Source organism: Protopterus annectens, chromosome 2.part0 (assembly GCF_019279795.1).
Source record: "Protopterus annectens isolate FY-2018-M chromosome 2.part0, PAN1.0, whole genome shotgun sequence".
NCBI classification, from domain to species: domain Eukaryota; kingdom Metazoa; phylum Chordata; order Ceratodontiformes; family Protopteridae; genus Protopterus; species Protopterus annectens.
In genome coordinates this window covers 1,299,937,716-1,299,958,581 of record NC_056728.1, presented here as the reverse complement: position 1 = coordinate 1,299,958,581, position 20,866 = coordinate 1,299,937,716, and the positions used below count along the sequence as shown (strand labels likewise).

General features: G+C 39.4%; 1 protein-coding gene across 7 annotated transcripts in view; it reads right to left on the bottom strand.

Annotated features, from left to right (window-relative positions):
* LOC122793454 (amyloid-beta A4 precursor protein-binding family B member 2-like) overlaps nucleotides 1–20,866 on the bottom strand; it is a 1,559,346-nt gene that overhangs the window by 962,389 nt on the left and 576,091 nt on the right. The window contains exon 3 of one of the 7 annotated variants that reach the window (XM_044061470.1): nucleotides 17,976–18,071. The exons of the other annotated variants lie outside the window; for them this stretch is intronic. The gene's annotated coding sequence lies outside the window, so the exon portion shown is untranslated. The remainder of the gene's footprint in view (nucleotides 1–17,975; nucleotides 18,072–20,866) is intronic. 7 annotated transcript variants of the gene reach the window in all.

Sequence of the window (20,866 nt, the reverse complement as noted above, 5' to 3'; positions counted from 1 at the left end):
AGAAACATTAACCTACTATAGTAACTAATCTATTAGTCATTTTTTTCTTTTTAAACATAACAAGAAGTGCATCTCTATAATGTCTAGGCATGACCCATGTCTGCAACAGTGCATAAATCACAAGGGAAAATGGGAGGAGGTTTCAGTGCAATGATGGGAAGAACACTAGATGACACCAGGGAGATTACTTAATCTATTACTGGGGCTCACTTAAAAAAATTAAGAGAGCAACAATCAATCAAACAATCTATTATTAAAAAGAACAAAAATGTGATGTCTGCCATTAGTGACTGACTGCAAGGATCTGTGATGTAAGAGGGCAGTGATAAATAAATAAATAAGAGACCAGGGACACTCTAACAACTCAGGACTAGGTAAGAGGTATGTGCTGTGAGTGCCTGTACCAAAATGATGCAAGCTCCACCAGTGTTAACTACCTCATTAAAGTGCTATCAAGTTATGGTTAACTGAGCTCCAGAGATGCACAAATTAGCCAACGAGGTCTTTCCTCATTGCGGCTAACATGTCTCTGAATCATAAATCGCCCATTTTATAGCTGCTCTTACTGCCAGCACTGGGGTTATTTCTGAATTCTCGGGCTAGTCTGATGGCAGTTCTGTTAATAAGCTTACAGACAGTAGAAGCCTGTCAAGGTCATTTGCATGTGCTGTAAAATACCCTCTTCCCCAAACCTCCAAAATAACTGATGAATGTAACAATCCCAACAGAAGAAATGCACACAGTGTAAATCAAGGAATGTATTTTTCATATAAAAACTCATTAATTTTAACAATGGAGCATGGGAAATGCATCCCAAAACTGCAGTTGCAAGGATAATTTGGGAATCATGGTGTCATTAAAACAAACCAAAAATATGACCAAGACAGAAAGCGAGAAAAAAAATTAAAATTCTTTCTTGCTCTACATGTAGCACACAGTTTCTGAGGACAGTCACAAGTTCACTTAATGCATCCAATTTTTCTAAAGCAAACATGCTTTTTGCTCCATTTTATAACAGTTCTATTTAGTAGAATGAGTGGCATCAGTTTATACCCTGCTAACTCATAACTTAGTAACATGTTTTCTTCTCCTCAATCCACTGTTTCTAGGGCTTTTTGTTACTTAACGGTTCTTATAAATGGCTTGATCAAATTAAATTCTAACAGAGGATGCAAATTTTGTTTTTATCATTATAGATTTGGATCCATCATACTACTATAAGGACAAGTATTTTGATGCCTTTTTAGTTGGGGCATATATTTATGACTTTTGTGTCAACCATCAAGCCACATCAGCAGCTGCCACTGTCAATTCATTCTCCCTTTTGGGGTAACAGCCTGGCCATAACAAAGTCATCAGTCAGGTAGTCATCAGACGAGTCTTTCCTTATGCCCTGTGTGTGCAAGACTGAAAGTTTGCCTGAGATGCATGCATAATGGGAAAGTGGCAAGGGCTTCACCCAATAACACCAGTTGATGTTACCACCACTGAGCCCTCCTTAAAGGCAAATAACTTGGTCCACACTGATCACTTCCACAGTGTGTTGGCAGTATTACCATTCCAGGAAGAAAGCTGTGGAGAACTGGAGAATTCTACCAGCCTTCCCTGGTAATTGTGTATACGTATGTGTGAAACAAATAACACGTGAAAGACACGTAGGAAGACACTGTAATTCACAGAAAAAGTGGTAAGAAAGGGACCCAGGATGCTAGATCAAAGGCTGAACTCTGAAACTGACCTGTGTGTAGTCTATTCTGGAGGTGGATATTGAAAGTTCCTACACAGGACATCAGTGCATATTTCCTGCATGCTCTTGGTGCCAGGTTGCATTTTTGAATTGTTTATTGAGTTAGACTTGAATGCACCTGCATTCCGTTATTCTAACCTGGTGGCCATCAGTGATTTGACTTGGCACACCATCCCTCTGATGTTAGTTAGGACCTTTTCTTCATATATGGTTAGCAGTGTGTACCACTGTTCATCACATTTTGGTGGCAGTGACCATGTCTTGTTACATTTTTGGCTGGGACACATGGGATTAAAACTGCAGACATCAGTCCTATATAGTTGGTTGCCCTTCATCTATCCCAAAAATTCAAATTTCCATTGTCTTGTACACTTTCTCTCACACTGCCACTACTTTATTCCACAGTCCTCTTCTCTCTCTCTCTCTCTCTCTCTCCATTTACTTCACATATGCAGGAAGTCTGCCTCTTTTACTTTACAGTACCAGCATTCACTCCTCACCTTCCTTTTTTTGTTCATTGTAACTTACCACCAAAGCAGTAGCTGCATGTGCTTGTCATTCACCATCCCTTCAGCCCTCAGACAGATGTTAACCTCCCATGCTTCCTCCTACATCCAAACCACTCCCTTAATTCTCTCCCTGCTTTACTCCAGCTACGTTACAACCTTTTATAGCCTTCTTTTTCTCTCTGCTATGCAGTACCCCTAAATATTACCCATATTAACCCCTTCCTTTACCATAAAAATGCAGTAAACCTAAAAGGACATTTTCTTCCAGATGTACATTTCTGCAGAAACATATCAGTAAACATTTAGAAGAGCATGCTGCATGAGTAATCCTTTGGTCTCTATCTATCTAAGATCAGGAGCACTAAAATGATTAACTCCAAATGGGAATCCAAAGCGCTTCATCTTATTTGGCATTTTTAGAGTCTTCACACATCTCAGCAAGCACTACTATCGGCTTTGTGCATAGGGCTGTTGAAAGAATATCTCTGTGTTCAAATTCTAATGTAGCATTTACAGCTTTTGAAAGAATGCATCATGTTCACAAAGTTTGCTGACTAGCTACTTCTTTCACCGCACTATGGAATTTACGCCTTGTAACAATTCAGTGTCAAGAATATGAAATGTCAGGTCATTTCGTTAAAAGTCACAATCTAAGAAGGTGATATCTTTACATTTGTTGCTCATAAAGGAATGTATCTTTTCATGCAATAACACAAATCTGGTTACTGTGACTGCCCTGCTCAGCCAAGCTAGAATGATGTCAGTCATATGATCTTACTACATTCCTACTTCCTCATGAAAGGTCTTAAAATGCTTGTGATCCAGATGACTCAATCTTACGAAATTGCCAGCTTCAGTGAACTTTTCCCTGTCCTGTTATTTCAAGTGTTTTGGCACAATATTACATTTGATGAATTCTTCAGGGAAGGACCTGGTCATTAGTCTCATGGGGGTGGGGTTAGGGAGGCACATTTACTGAGAAATCACCAAGTTTCCTTGTCTGCATAAACATCCTGCAGCTCTTCTAACATAAGAAAAGAGTGCGTGTCCTCAACAGTGGCCTTAATGAGTCTTGAGATGAAGAATGAGATCATCTTTCAGGTTTGAGGATTGCTTCTTCAATTTTTTGTAGTGGCCTGTGTGAGAATCTGTTTTTAACCACTGGATTTTAACCTTTGACATCTCAGTCTACACAGCTATAAATATTTCAGGACCACGGTTAAAAAAATTCCAACCTGAAAATGCGATAGTTCTCTCAGTCATCACTTTCATTAGCAAGCAACTCAGTGTGGTTGATGATTCGGAACTTTGATTTGTTACATTTTGGCCAACACTGCTGGTTGCTAACATTCCACTCCTGAGCTTTCATTGTGTTAGTCCACAAGTGCCTCATGATACAAGTTTAGCTGTATTTTGTGCTGTGATGTTACTGTGCTTTATGTTCTTCTACCTTTTATGCATGGCAGTTGTTTCTTGGCAAATTAAACATAAACTGGTATCCATTTTCAATGATTACTCGGACCACAAACTTCAAAACGCAGTCTTTAATGCTACTCTTTCTTTACTTTCATACATTTGCATACAGTATTGCAATAAGAATTTTTAGAAAAACTATCAAAAAAGAGAGATGTTAAATATTTATCTGAACAACATTCTTGCAAACTATGGGCATCTCTTCAAACATGGAAGCAAGCAAACTAAAACAGACTGTACAAGAGACACATCAAGTATTATCTTACTGACAGAAGTTGCAGCATATATTACTGCCTCTGTGTAAGTGCTGCATATAACTAAACTCTAGTTTCTATTTATATTCTTACTCTGCTTATTCACAGTATAACCATTTGTAACTGTAAAGCACTGATCATTTACAGTTTGTTTAACTCAGGCCAACATAATGAAACAGTGCAATATTGAAATAATTCACAACTTATTTTCTGTATGTTTCAATTATATGAATATGTACTTGATCTCATGCAGTGTGCACTACTACAAGCTACACCAATTCCTTCAGCTGTACCTCTTTCTACTTGGACTTTGTAGAAGGTAATATCCCCAGTCACTCCATTACAGCTACTGCTAATACATGGTACATGCACACCATGTAAAACTGCTGTATTTTACATTGTTACTGTGCACTACTAATGCTTACTTATATTCTGAGGTTTGTTGTGTTCTTCTTATAAGTAAAAATGCTTATATTCTGCAACTAGTTTTAGTTACACTTACAAGAATGCTTTTATTCTAATGTTTACTGTATTAGCCTGAATGGTCCGGGTCATGGCTGAAAAGTGTCCTCAAACCACTTACTTGATTAAAAAAAAAGTCAGCATTTTTTCTGTGTGCTCAAACTATCATCCTTTACAAGCTGAATGCTACTTTACCATTCCCCTTTACTTAAGAAATTCAAATACCATACAATAGCTTATGGTTATTTAATGCAGTAATTAACTTTTACAAGAGTAGAATTTCTCAAGGTTTTTAAAAGTTTTTTTTTTTTTGAATAATGTTGTGACTGTGTCTCCCTTGAAAAAGGGGTGCTGATGTATGCCTACTGAATCTACATAGCACTGACAAATAAACAAAGAAAATGAGAGGATGGGGTCTTTATATCATATTATCAATTTTCAGAAACTCAAAATTCACCATATTTTTGAGTTTCTGAAAACTTGAATGTAAAAATCTATGTTTTTTCAACCGGGCAAGTCTCTCTGCACCCCCCCCCCCATTCCCCAATCCCCACTATACCCACAATCTATATGGACATGTTTTAACAGGGAATTTACCCTTTTCCCCACTGTGGTGTGATCTTGGAGTTGATATATATAACTGGCAGGGAGTGTGGGGGTGCAGGTGGGCTTGTCCCCCTACAAAAATGTATATTTCTTTCTTTTCATTTTTTTTGTACATTCATGTTTTTGGAAACTCAAACATATGGGCTCAACCATATGAATTTCAAGTTTCCAAAACATGATAATCTAACAAACACAGACAGGGGCATATGTAAACACTAAAATCAGTGGTGAACTTCAGCAATGTTTGAAAATTAGCAGACTGACAGCCCTAACACTGGTTGCCTCGCACATACTTATGCTATAGTTGTTGTGTCTTTCGGCTTTTCCCGGTTAGGGGGCGCCACAGCAGAACTCCGGTCCGCTAATGATTGGTAGCTGATTTTTACGTGCCGAGTTACCAGCCCTGATGCACAACCTTCAACGAAGGTACGCCCATTCACGCATGTCTCCATCCAGAAGATGCTCTAGCTGAGAATCGAACTGGACAGCGTCTTACTGTGAGGCGACAACGCTACCACAGCACCACCACCGCAGTAAAATTCTGAAACAAACGTACTTAGTCATGATGATGCTATTAGTTCACAAAATAGCAAGTATCTATCTAGAATGTAGATGACCCCCAACAGCATAATACCAAACAGGTAATAAGGAAAACCTTGACATTCTGTTTACAGGTACCAAAGCTGGAGGCAAGTTCTAGGCAAGTACATGAAGTATTTTTAAGGCAGCTGAGTGGCCTAGTGGGGTAATGCACTATGCTGTGGTTGACAGGGTCTACAGTTCAAGACTTGGCAGGGGTGAAGGTTTCCACCTCAACAAAGAGGCCAATCACAAATGGAGTCCCTCAGGGATCAGTCCTTGGACTGCTCTTTTTTGGAATTTACTTCTCAGAAGTCAATGCCAATGTCAGTGGTCTCTGCAATTAGGAGCTGTCACTGAATCTCACACGGACATAAATGTTCTCCAGGAGGGGCTGACACACACAAATAACTGGTGTCAAAGCCCATGGACTAAAATTAAATGCCAAGAAATACATAACTGTATCCTTTGGGAAGTCATCCATTCCTGGTAACTATCATATTGACAACACACCCCTTAGCGTTGGCCCAGTAGTTAGGGACTTAGGGGCACAGATAGTAATCTAGCCTTTGATCATCATGTGTCTACAGTGGTGAGGAAATCATTCAATGTTGCACAACTTATAAACAATGGTATGGCATCTAGGTCCAAGGAAGTTATTGTCCCACTTTATTTGGCATTCATCAGACCTATCATTGAGTACAATGCCCCCTTTGGTATGTACCTAACTGGGCATATCCAACAACTGGAACATCCACAGAGGTTCCTCACTAAAAGAATACAGGGCATAAGTAAAATGTCCTATACAGACCGCCTCAAGGCCTTATCACTGTATTCTGCCTCCTGCAGTCTTTTCAAAGGAGATCTATGCTTGGCATACAGGGCATTGTCAGACCCCACTCTGATGGACCTCCTGCATATCCACAAAACAAACAGTAGCAGAATTACCCATTCTAAAGACTTAAACCTTGCCTGTGATATAAATAAGACCTGCTGGAGAGATGGGTATGCATCCCAGAGACTACCCCGTCTACGGAACAGGCTCCCCATCCATGTGAAGCAGAGTTGCTCCCTAACCCAATTCAAGTGCAACTTGGACAACTGGATGGGAAACCGGAAAGTCATCCCTGGTTTGGCAGCTATGTCTATAATACAAACAGGTAACATGTAAATGGTTCAACTCCCTGGGCCAAGCTTACACTTATCAAGGGTATCAGAACTTGTCAGAGTTTTGGGATGCATGGTTACGCTTAAAAAGGGCTTTGTGGTCGTTAACCCTGTAAACACCTATGAACTTATGAAGATTGAAATAATCTAGTGTTTTGCCAGGTTTAGCACTCTTAACACAAAGGTGTACAGGAATAAAGCCAGGATTAGAACCCAGGTGATCAGACCTTGATTAGTGGCTCAGGCTCCTCCTGGAGCTGGCACATGGGAGAAAAGGAATGAGGACGCGCAGCCTGCTCACCTTTCTTTGAAGGGCATGTGTCCAGGTAGGCTCTCTATGGCCAAATCTGCATTAGAGACTAGGGAATCACTAGAGGTGGGGGGGTGGGATGCATACTGCAAGGTGCATAGATACTTTGTGATGTCACACATAGATGTGTAGATGTACACTACAAAAGCCCACAACATATGAACCCTTGAACATGAAGAAGCATATGCAGGAGGAGGTAAGGCTTACATGACCAAGCCCACTCTCAAGGCACTTGGAGTTTGCTTAGAGAATGACTGGAATGGCAGGGCCAAATGGTCAACATACAAGACTCGGGTTAAAAAAGAAGCCTGTGGTTTTGTGAAAAATAAACCAGTATCCCTCTTTCTGCTCTCAGCAGTGTATAGAATTAACTTATTAAATGTAGTTGATGCACAGCTGACTATGAAAAGTGATTTCAGACTTTGAACTGTAAAATCCAGCTAGTTCTGGAGGACTCATGTCCATTTTGTTGAGGGCAATTTAAGTGACAACTTGCTAAAATTACTCCCTTTAAAGTGCCGCAATGTTTACGGTGGGGGGGGGGGGGCTGCACCTGCATTTACCACTCCCTTTTCCTTACTTGTACCAATTCCACGGTCATACAACATTGAAAAAAAGGGTAATTTTTGTAGAGTTGTCCCTTTCAGCTTAACTGTTCTTGACAAAGCAAGCTGCTCACTTTTGGAGAATTCTCAAACATGCACTGTTTTCTGCCACCTTCAGCAGCCTTGAACTCAGATCGGACTAAATAAAGTTCTAACTTACACTATACCGCTTCAGCTCTGATGACATTTCTGTCACTCTCCCTACTTCCCAGGGCACCATGTACATTTATCTGTGGCACTGGTTGCATATTTTGGTTTAACAGCAAGGAATTTGAAGTCTTCTGGAAGAAGAATACTTCATATACTTTTACTGCTGTTTTGGCAAGTGTTGTTTACTGAGCTGACACACAGGGAGAAAGGAACTAGGTTTACAAAGTACACATGAGCACTGGGAAATCAGAAACAATGGAAAGAATCTAAAGAATGGTGGGAGGGAAAATCAGTTTAGTAGGATCTGTTACCTAACAGAACAATGCAGACAAGGGGGTCATGTGGTTGTTAATTGTCAACTTAAACCATGCTGCTCAGAGAACACTGCATCCTGAGTTTTCATACATGAGGAAACAGTGAATAGTGAAAGAGAGGCAGATTAAAAATTAAAACAAATAATGCACACAACACACACTGCTAAAACAGTCATGCCATTATGAAGAATGTTGTTTCTGTATCTGAACCATCTGAATAAATCCCTCATTGTAAGGGTTCTCTATTTCTTATTATGAGCTAACCTATGGTTCTGGTATTGTCCTGGTGTTGCCAACTCAAAATATTTTCTGTGGATTTGCTATGTCTATATACTGCAAACACCAAATCATATACACATGGAAGGTAATAAAGCAAAACAATACCAAAGCATGGATTTTTCTCACTTTCACAGCATATGGCAATAAGCCAAAGGAAAGTAAATTTGATCACTTGCTCCTGCTAGCAAACAACTGTTTCCTCCACCTCCATGCCCACACCTCAAAAAAACAGACCAGTAGAATGCCTTGTGGTTATTCATCAGTTTGTTTAAATTGCTAATCTACCAAAATTCAACCCCAAAAATTATATGATAATCTTTCACAATGTCTGTAGATTATATTTGTTTACTACCCATACAAGCTTTCATGTTCTGTACTCTTATTTATAACCTTTTCTTTATATAATCTGCAAAACTGCACAGAGATTAAAGCGCAGGTGACAGTACAACTAAAGTACAGTTTTGTACCTACCATAAATGTAGATGTTCGAGTGTCTTCACTGCTGCAGTCATTACATTTGGGTTATCCTGCCGTCAGGCGGGCCCGCAGTCGGCCTGAGTTCCAAAGTCTTGGTCCGGCGTTGGTTGCTGTCGCCTCTTCCCTGACGTCAGTGCGCCAGGGGTATATAAGTAGCAGCCGATGCCATTTTCTTTAGTTTTTCTTGCCCCAGATGTCAGGTGCCCCAAAAATGGTAGGCAATACATATTGCTAATAAAACATACAAAAAAGGTAAAAATAAAACCTTCATTAACCAGAAAATACACCACATAGGTAGTATAGGTTAGTCCCAGATTAGAAAGAGGGGCTGGCGGGTGGGTAACCTGGACTGCAACAGTGAAGACACTCGGAACATCTACATTTATGGTAGGTACAAAACTGTACTATGTTCATCGTGTTTCACTGCTGCAGTCATTACACTTGGGTAGAATCCCAAAGCTGAGTTTGGGTGGCTGGATCTATAGAGGATTTGGTGTGGCTATGAGGCCCTGCAGCACTGCAGTGGCAAAGCCAGCTCTGGGTCTAGAATAAAGAGGCAAATGGTAATGCTTGGTAAAGGTGTGCACTGAACTCCAAGTTGCAGCTTCCAAGATATCTTTGGTAGGTACTCCTCTAAGGTAGGTAGTAGAAGTGGCAGTTGCCCTGGTGGAATGTGGTCTAATATTACTAGGTACAGGTTTCCCATTTTGTGTGTAGCAGAGCCAGATACAGTGTCCTATCCACTTTGAAATGGTCTACTTTGAAATTGCCTTTCCCTGTGATTCTGCAGCATATGATACAAACAATTGTTCAGATTTTCTGAAAGCTTTTGTTTTGTCCAAGTAGAAGCGCAATTGCCTGTGTATGTCCGAGGAATGTAGAAGTCTCTCCCCTTTATTTTGGGGATTTGGATAAAATGTTGGCAAGTGAATAGATTGGTTAAGAGCCACACTGGAAACCACCTTAGGCATAAAGGAAGGGTTTGTTCTTAAAGAAACCCTGTCTTGGTGGAAAATGATAAAAGGCTCTACTGTCATTAGTGCCCGCAGTTCTGAGACTCTTCGTGCTGAGGTTATTGCCAGAAGCAGAGCAGTTTTCCATGATATATATTTTAACTCTGCTGAATTGGCTAGTTCAAAAGGAGGCAAAGTCAGCTTTTCCAAAACGAAATTGAGGTCCCAAGTTGGTGTTGGTGCTCTCTGGGGCGGTCTTATCTTTTTAGCCCCTCTGAGGTACTGCTTTAGCAAAGGGTGAGAAAAAATAGGAGGATCTGTGTTGTAATGAGCCGAGATGGCAGAAGCGTGAATCTTAATGGATGAGAAGGATAGTCCTTTGTCCAGCATTTCAGTCAAGTATTGTAGTATCTGAGGAATGTTAGGGACCAGAGGATCAAGGTTTTGAGCCTGGTTCCAGGCACAGAATCTCTTCCACTTTTCTGAATAAGATTTCCTGGTGCTAGGCCTCCTGGCCTCCAAAATGACATCCACAACAGCTTTAGAGAGAGAAGTTGTCTGTTTGGCTAATGAATCTGCCATGCAGCCAGGTTTAAGGTTTTGAGCTGACTGTGCAGTATCTGATTGTTTTGCTGAGTCAGAAGGTGTGGAATTTGAGGCAAAATCCAAGGTGGGCCTTGAGCTAAGTTCTTTAAGATTGGGTACCAATGCTGGCGTGGCCAGTCTGGAGCAATCAGAATCATCTGTGGTTTGTCTTGTCTGGCTTTTAGGAGTACCTTTGAAAGGAGAGGCAGTGGTGGGAAGGCATAAACGCTTAAGCTTTTCCAGCTGAACGAAAGAGCATCCACTTTCCATGCTTGTGTGTGATAAGTCCTTGTGCAGAATTTTTGTAGTTGGCAATTCAGTGAGGAGGCAAAGAGATCTATGTTCGGGCACCCCCATTTTTGCATTATCATGCTGAAAACTTGTAGATTTAATTTCCACTCGTGAGGATCCATGATGTTTCTGCTTAGGTCGTCTGCCAGAGTATTTATCTTTCCTGGCAGGAATTGTGCTTGCAGATGAACTTGATAAGTTATAGCCGTGTTCCACAAGGTCATGGCTTGCCTGCATAGGGGGTAAGAATGAGTGCCCCCTTACTTGTTTATGTACCACATCACTGTGGTGTTGTCTGTCCTTAATAATTTTCCTGGATGCAGAAGGTCCTTGAAAGCTGTCAAGGCATTTTGTACAGCCAACATCTCTTTTTGATTGATGTGAAGAGGCATTTGTTCTGTGGTCCATTTGCCCTGAATACATTTTCCTGCCATGTGTGCTCCCCAGGCATAATCTGAGGCATCTGTTGTTATAGTCTGCCTGGATGTGGGAAGAGTGAAAGGCTGACCCGTGTTTGAGGTGACATGCCTGTGCCCACCATCGAAACTCCTGTTGTAGGCAGGGAATTAGAGGTATTACTGTCTCCGAGTTGTGAGAATGTTGAGACTAAACACTTTTTAGGTACCATTGTAATTTCCTCATATGCAGTCTTGCATATGGAATTATTAGAATGCAGGATGCCATGAATCCCAAGGCCTGCAGAATTTTTCTTGCAGGGAGTTGGGACTTTGTTGCCATCAATTGAAAATACTGAGTCAGTTGTCCTTGTTTGTCTGGCGTGAGATAAGCCATCTGGGCCATTGTATTTAAGCTGGCACCCAGGAATATTATCTCTTGTGAGGGCACTAGTTTTGATTTCTTTTCGTTTACTGTGTACCCTAGGCAACTTAACAATCTTTTTACGAATGCCAGATGCTGTAGAAGAATGTCCTTGCTCTCTGCTTGAATCAGGCAGTCATCCAGATATGGGTATATTTGAATTCCTTTTTGTCTGCAAAATGCAATTACTGGTGCCAGGCACTTGGTAAAGACCCTGGGCGCAGTAGATAAGCCAAAGGGCAGTGCAGAGAATTGGTAGTGCATTGAACCAGCTATGAATCTGAGGTATCGTCTGCAATTTTGTCCGATAGGGACATGCAGGTATGCCTCTTTGAGGTCCAAAGTAACAAGCCAAGCTTTCTTGCCCAACATGGGAAGGAGCTGTTGTAGTGTCAGCATTTTGAATTTCAGAACATCCAGGTAAATATTTAGAGTGGAAAGGTCCAGAATGGGTCTCCAGGCTTTGTCCTTTCTGGGTACCAGGAAGAGTTTTGAGTAAAATCCTTGTCCTTTTTCCTGCTGTGGTACTTTTTGAATAGCTCTCATGTCCATGAGAGCTGTAATTTGTTTTTGTGCCTCTGCCCATTGATTTTGTGGCAGGTCTGGCATTCCTTTTAGCCTTGGAAAAGTGTGAAAGTGGAACCTGTAACCTTGAGACACACTATTCAGCACCCATTTGTCTTGGGTGATTGCTTGCCCGTTTTGAGAAAAGAGTGCTAGTTTCCCCCCTAAGGGAGCTGCCAAAAGAGTCTGGCATTGGAAGGGGGAAGTCATTGGGACTGTTTCCTGTAAGGTTGTGACTTATCCTCACCTTGTTTTGGGTTTGGAGCACCCCACTGTCGTGGTCTGTAAGAACCTTGTGGCTGAGATCTGCCTCTTGGGCGTCTGTATCTGCCTCTTTGTGGCCTGTCTGACACTGGAAAGGACCAATTCTTAGTAGGCCAATTTCTGCTAAATCGTGGTGGCTGTACCTGTAAGAAATCCTTTACTGTTTGCATAGATTTTGTCTTATCCTCCATTTTCTTTAATACCTCTTCTGCCTTAATACCAAATAAATTATCTTGCTGCAAAGGAGCATCCAATAATTTTGCCTTAACATGATCTGGTAAACTTTGTTCTTTTAACCAAGCATGCCTTCGAATCACAGATCCTGTAACTGCTGCTCTACAAGAAGCTTCTAATGAATCAAAACCACATTGCAAAGTATGCTTTCCCACTTGTTCAGCTGCATGCAATAAATCCTGCATTTCCTTATAGTCAGGTTGTTCTGCATTTATACTCATTTTCTGTTTTAATTGAGACAGTAAATATTGTTGATAATTAAGCATGTGAAACTGGCAATTCAGAGCTCTCACTGCTAAAATTGCAGAGGTGTAAACTTTCCCCATATGTCTAATGCTCTAGAGTCCCTATCCGAGGGAACTGGATTCTTAGCCGTGGAAGCCTTAACCCCACTGGGACCATGGAAACATCAAGGATATGATAGTGCACACGAAATTTATGAGGCCCAGAGAAAAAATATACGAACAAATTGTGGTTAAAGGAACAAGACCATGTGGGAAATGTAAAATTTGTCCTTATGTAAAAAATGTCTTTCCTTATATTAATGGAATTAGTTTTAAACCTAATGGTTATTTTAGTTGTAGAACAGAGCAAGTTATTTATGTCATTCAATGTGGTTGTAATAAGTTTTATGTGGGTCAAACTAAAAGAATGTTTAAGGTTAGAATTATGGAACATTTGAGGGACATAAAAATAAATAAGATGGAAAGTCCCATAGCTCAACATTTTGCGGAGTTTCATAATTCACAGTGTGATAGTTTGAGGGTAGCTATTTTAGAGCAGATTTTTATAAATGAAGCTAGTGAGGGTAGAATACAAAATGAACTTTTAAGGAAAGAGATGATTTTTATTTTAAAATATGAAACATTGACCCCTAAAGGGTTAAATACTGAGCGTTGTTGGAAAAGTTTGATTTAATACACTGTTTTTTAAGTAGATAATTAGATTTATATTTAATTGATTGTTTAATTGAATAACAAGTTGGTAATGGTATATGTAGTATGGATGTATGTGAATTGTTACTCCTTGAAGGCTTTTGGTGAGCCGAGGCGCTAGAGAGAAAATAAAGTGTTATTTTCACTGGTTGTTGTTCCTTTTGGTGGTGTTCTGCATTTATACTCATTTTCTGTTTTAATTGAGACAGTAAATATTGTTGATACTTAAGCATGTGAAACTGGCAATTCAGAGCTCTCACTGCTAAAATTGCAGAGGTGTAAACTTTCCCCATCTGTCTAATGCTCTAGAGTCCCTATCCGAGGGAACTGGATTCTTAGCCGTGGAAGCCTTAACCCCTTTGGGACCCTGGGAAATAGTTTCTGGGTCTGCAACAGGGTTTTTATTTGTGAGAGTCAGGGACTCTGTAGTATCTGTCTGGCTTGACTGGAGCTGGGGGGTAAAGAATCAGGGTTTAAACTAGATTCAGAGAACACATCATCCACAATGTCCAACACTGGCGGAATAGCAAGGAGCCCGTGCTGAGGTAGCAAAAGAAAGTCTCTAAGCCTTTTCTTGGATTCTGAGTAATCCTGGCCCTCCCAATGGAAATGCTCCCTCATGGTATGTAAAGTTTCCCCAAAAGAGTAATCCTCGGGAGGAGAGGCTGAAGGAATGGATTCTCCAGCATCAGAATCCTCATAGGGGGGTAAAGAATATCCCTGGTCTGAAGGGGAATCAGAATATATTGAAACCTGGTCAGAGGAATCATAGTCTGTATCCTGCCTAGGCCTTTTATCAGGAGGGGGATGGGAACCCCTGATCAGAGTTATCAAGTCTTCGGCCATTTTGAGCATCTATTTTTTAGACATGAAGGCCTGTCCAGGTGAATGCTGTACTTGCTTCTTTGTCTTTAGTGTAGGCTTAGTCTTGGCTGTAGTAGTAATGGTAAGTTGAGTAGGCCTGAAAACACCCTCAGAAGCCGGTGCCTGCTCAGCGGCTCCGGACCCATCTGAAGGGTTAATCTCTTTTTTATGCATTCCGGTCGTCGGTTGTTCCGACGGCATTGTATAATTAAACCTTCGCCCAAAGTAATGGCGAGCAAAATCAAACCGACGTAATAGTGCGTTTGTTAAATCTAGCACAAAACCGACAACTAGTGAAGTCGTGATCTGGGCCTAGGCATGGAACACAGTAAGAATGAAAATCCTTATGAGGTATTTGCTTCCCACAAGAAATACAATTATTAACTTTTTCTGACATCGGTCTGAGGCAAGAAAAAATTTTCCCCAACGGGGTACTTGGCTTTATTGAAGACTTCGGTTCTGAAATCGAATTTGAAATCTCAGGAGTCGACCGACCGGCACTTGTGAACTGATTTTGCTTCGGGCACCGCGCGGCAGGAAAGAAAAAAGAAAATGGTGTCTGCTGCTACTTATATACCCCTGGTGCACTGACGTCAGGGAAGAGGCGACAGCAACCGACGCCGGACCAAGACTTTGGAACTCAGGCCAACTGCGGGCCCACCTGATGGCAGGATAACCCAAGTGTAATGACTGCAGCAGAGAAACACGATGAACATCAGCGCACACCACCTGTTACCAGCAATATCCCCTCCCTTATATCACATCAAGCACAAAGAAAGTGACACTATACAAAATAACAATGATATCAGGCAACCTTTATTTATCTGCAGGTGAGACAGATCAGTCCCTTATATGATGCAGGACAGAAACTGTACTGTTAACAACGAAAAGAAAAATTAAATCAGGATCCTCATGGTTCTCTTGTGCCTATGAACAATAACAAAAAACCTCTGTTTGCAGCTCAGTGCCTGCAGCAAGACAAAATTCTTCCTGGGCAGTTCAAAGGCTGTATTATCACACTTCTAAAGCATGAGGTCTAAAAGAGCTTCAGCATATGATGTAAACAAACATACGTCTACCATGTTAATTATCTGAGGATTTAAAAGGCATATCATTTTAAACTATTCCTGTCCCACCTCAGACATCTCTTTATTTTCTTCACATACATACAATATGAAATTATGAACTAATGAACGATCACATGCACGTCTAATAAACTTTGCTTACAAAAATGTAACTGTATGCTACAGAACTTATGGCAAAATAATTCTATCCATTACGGCTTTAGAAAAACTTTCAGTATTGCACAATCTGCATAGTTTAATACAGCTAAAGAGCACTACATGAAAATGGTCAGTTTTCCCATGAGAAATGTACAAAGTTCAGTAGTACACGACTAAATCAAATATTCAGTGGATAACTGGAAAATGCAACTATATCAAAGCTGCTATTAAAGTTTGAAATGTTCAAGGGGGGGAAGCTAGAGAAAACATTTTGAGAAATGAATTACAATAACAGAGAACACTGTCAATCTACAGCTAGCCCTGCCTCTCATATACAAATGCAGGCTACAGTCCATTTAGATGTACAACGAAAACTCCATATAGAGAAGAAGAGCACTTCACAAACAAATTTTGGGAAAAAATAACAACCATGTGTGGGTAATGGGGCCAGTGATCCACACTCTGCAGCAGAAATGTTAAGAATTAGGGTGAGGAATTGTACAACAGGAAAGAAACTACACATTTTTGTTACTTAGTGACTAGGTCGCTTTCATGGTAACAGTCATATTTGTCAGTCTCTAAACATTACTAATAATAACACTGACCTTCAAAAATGACAGCAGAGGGTCAGAAAGAACATCATTTTATTACTTACAGAACAGACAGTCTTCAGCTACCACACCCCATAAATTTTGTGATAAAAATATCTATAGCTTTGCTTTAGTTCTCTAGTAATGCATGTACTAAAAACTGGTCTAACTTCATGAAGCAATTTGTAAACCCAGGAGGAGCATGGCTAAAACTGAGGACAAAAATCATAACACTATAACTAAATCATTGCAGCTAGAGGTATGCTGTAGCACTTAAGACATACTGTCACACTTTATAGCTGCAGTGCAGAATCCAGTGAGTTAAGTACTGCAACAGATATACCCTTATTATTCCTTATTTATTTGGGCCATTTTCTAGTAAAACAGCTTTGTAAACATTTTATTTTAGTGTAACCCTGGGGGATTTTACCAATAATCTATGACTGGGTATCGCAGGATTTACCCATGGATGGTGTGATTTCATCAGAAGGGCGAAGCCTAAGTGATCAAACAAAGTCATCTATGGGTAAATCCTGTGACAGCCAGACATGGATTATTGCTATTATACAATGGTATTACTTAGGGGTAAAAAGTTCTTATTTTTTTCTAAATAATGCCACTGTATAAAGAAACTTTAGTGTGATTCCACCAATTTTCATATGTTAGGGATGTTTAGAGTATATATCGCACATGCGCTGAGCATGTATATTCTGACTTCTGTAGTACTGTATAACAGTTAAGATTCAATTGTTTGATTTCCACTTTCTATGCAAGGTGGCAACACATGGTAGACTCTTGGCCAGCAGATCTAACTTCTAAACAGACTTGAAGGAAAATTCTGGCGTGAGATCGTGAAATTTCTTTCTACAGTCAAAGAATAGCAAGCCTCCTCTTGGAAAAGCTAAAACACAAGTCACTGTAAAAATGAAATGTGCCACCTGCTACCAAAGTTTTTTTTTTAAATTTAAGATTTTGAAAAATATAAGTCGTCTGGCAAGCTTTCTTCCTGAACGTGAGGCACTGAAGTGCATTAAACATAGATACTGACATTTATTGCCCACGTTAAAGCAAAATAAATAAATAAAAAAATTAAAATTAAAAAAAAGCCTGCAATATCTGGGATCTTAATTGTTGAATGCAATGCTGTTCCTTGTAAGCAAAGAATTTTCAAAAAATGGGTACATTTTTCTGCAGTTATCTAGACAGTATTAAAGTCTGTCACTTCAAAACCTAGACCTTTATTTATTTGGACAGGATGAAAGAAGTGCACTGGTAGCTATATCTTATTTATTTATTTATTTTACATTTGCTTACTGGGAAAAAAATCCGTCTGCGCAGACGTTTTCAGCGGAGGCCCTGGGAGAAAATTTCCATGCAGTAATAAAATACAGTAATAAAACAGACAATAAGTAAAAGTAACATTTACACTACCACACAATAATAATGCACAGAGTAATACAGACAATATAAGATTACAACGATGACAATGTCTGCACTACATTTTTGTAGCTACATGAATTTATGCAAATAGTTAAAATTATACTAGTACAAATAGTGTCAAAACTCTTCCCTAATTTATACTTTTAGTAAAAATATAGTCAATTCTCTGTGTTCGCTGGTGGATATATATATAATAGATACATCAGTAGGCCCACACAGTACATTGTACCAATCAGCATGCATGTTTTTAAATACTAATAACTCGTCATTGTATAATTTACCTTAGAGATAGGTCCACAGGACTGAAGGAAGGCTCACTGTAGATGCACAGGATGCACCCATTAAAGACTATGGGCACATCTCAGAATTTCTCTGACCTGGGGTTAAAGATCACAGTTAATCCTCAGTGGCATTAACACAGGGAAACAAAGTTTACAGGTTGTCTATTTTAATGGAACAGATACTGAAAACATTTGTAAATAGAGTGAAAATCCTGTTTGGTACTTTATGCACAACATAGGGTGGTACAAGAGGTAACAAAAAAAAAGTTGTAATGACCATGCACTTCAAACAATGACATTCAAAAAAGAAGTGCGCCTGTGATCAACCGATAGCTTTAAACGCTACTAATACAATTCACCTTGCCACACAATTTGTTTTCACAAAAGTACTGTCACCACTTCTTTTTACTTTGCAGCATAAAGAAGAGATGAAACTAGTCTCTGACAAGTTGCTTACTGTAGTAGTGGTTTAATTTACTCCACCAGTCACTGATTTAAGGTCCATCTCTCTCACTCTCTCTCTGTGTACTACCACAAACTGACAATGCAAGAGAAAATCTGATTTTATTTTAGCACTACTAGGGGAAGAGTGTACATAATGGTCAACTAATTAAAGCCTTTGCTTATTTTTTTAAAACTGGTAAACATTTTATTGTGTGTTCTTGAATCCATTTCTCCTCAAACACATAACCTGGTTATGATATCTTAACAAAAGAAGAAACTGATTACAGCTCACAGCTGTCCAGCCAGTATACCATTAATGCAGAAATGCAGTTTAGACCGCTATCAACACCATCCTGTACCTTTTGACTTCACTAATTACAGTAATTTAGCACCATTCTGAAGTTCAGCTAATATGTTACAGCATTTCCACATGTTGCTAACTGAAAACTGAATGTCTGTACACATAAAGAAGTGATTAACAGGCAACTTTTTCATAATTTTGATTGTATTATCTGTTTCAGCTTGATATGTGATACAAATTACATATCTGTTACACCTCAGTTGTTTAGTTTCATGCACTGCATACAGTTTATATAACCTCATTAGACAACAAATACATAATATTAAAAACAAGGTTCCCAAGCTCCTAAATGCCCCATTTGCTAAAAACTGTCATCTTTAATCACTACTTTTTTCTTGGTAGCTAGAGCAATTTAACCGCTGACTGTTTGAATCAATAACTACATGTCAAATACAATAAACGTGAAGTCGCAGAGATTGTGGCAAAATAGTTATAGTAGAAAATGCAGACAAATTAAAATATACATACGTAGGAAAAGGAAAATAAAAGCCAATAACTCTGCTGGTGAAGCACTATTCTCTTGCGCCATAGCCAAATTATGGAACTCACTCCCACCCACAATTACCTTCGTACCATCATGCACCCACTTCAAAACTTTACTAAAAGTGCACCTAAAAACATGCTGGCTATGCCCTTGCAACTCCCACTCTAATATCATCCACCCCATCCAACTTCTACCTTTCTTTCCACTCCACTAACTACCTTGATTATAGCAAGCTCAGATGCTCATAAGCCTAGTACTTATTATACAGCAGGAACCTCTCATTGTTACATTTGTTAATGCCTGTTATGTACTTCACAGATAACGATTCTAGTTGTCTACTGATGTACTATGTTCTTCATCTGTAAATATGTTGTAAGAAATTTCTATGTTAAATTGTTAATCGCTATGTAATCCAATGTAACTACTGTCTGTTTATTTTACTGTGGAGCTTTTCTCCCCGGGCCTCCTCTGAAAATGGACCCACATCCAGTCGGACACTCCCGGTCAACAAATTTAAATAATAAATAAAATAAATAAAATAAAATATTTTCTCTTAATACTTTTACCACACACTGGCTACATCCTATCCCATCACCTGCCCAGGACTTCTTTAATATCTCCAACCATAGTTGCAAACCTTTTTCTAAATGCAACAGCCCTCACTTTCATCCAACCCATTCAAACTGTTACATAAATATGGGATGGGATGTTCTGAAAATTCTTGAGGGTTTTCTTTAAAGCAAAAAGTCTTGAGAAATGTGACAGGTTCAAAAGGAGATCAGAAGAAACAAGTGTATAAAAGATCAGCCTTACTGTGTGCACGTAAAACAAAACATTAAAAAAACTGTCATGTATAATATGTGGGAACAGTAGCTTTTTATCATAATGGCTACTCGAACCATATTACCTTGGAATATAAATGGCCTTGCATGTATAGACAAAAAGAAAAGTGTATTCAATTATATTAAAAAATGTACAGTGTAAATAGCAATGCCATAGGTCAGAAGATACATTTGGAAATAAATCAGCATTTGAATTTGACAAAGAAAGTTTTTTTGGTTGGAAATTCATCAGAATATCAGGGACAAAGGAAAAGGGAAGCAATAATAATGGCTACTAGATGGGTTCAAACAATGACAGAAGTGATTTCTGGTACTAAGGGGCTATTGGTAAGAAAGAGGACTGCACTGGTATGTATTTATATTCCAAAACAACTGCGGGTATGAAGCTTCAGAAAATTTTGGGAGAAATGCTTTCAGCATGGAAGATTACTTACAGGTGGGGACTGAAACTTCATTTGCAAAAGTGAGGAAATACCGCTGGGCCTAGAAGGCAAAATATAACAAAAGAGGTACATTTCTGAATAAATATATGAAAGCAGCTAGACTGGACAGAATTATACTTAACAAGGACATGTGCATTTAATTGAAAGCTTCAATACATATCCAATAATTATTTCAGATCATGCTCCGATAGAAACTAAGATAAACATACAGGGTAATGAAATAAAAATGGGACACTGGTGCTTTTCTACCTATGTGTTAAAGAGGAATTTAAAGAATGGATAGTGGAAATTACTCAAGAGTTATTATGGAACATAGA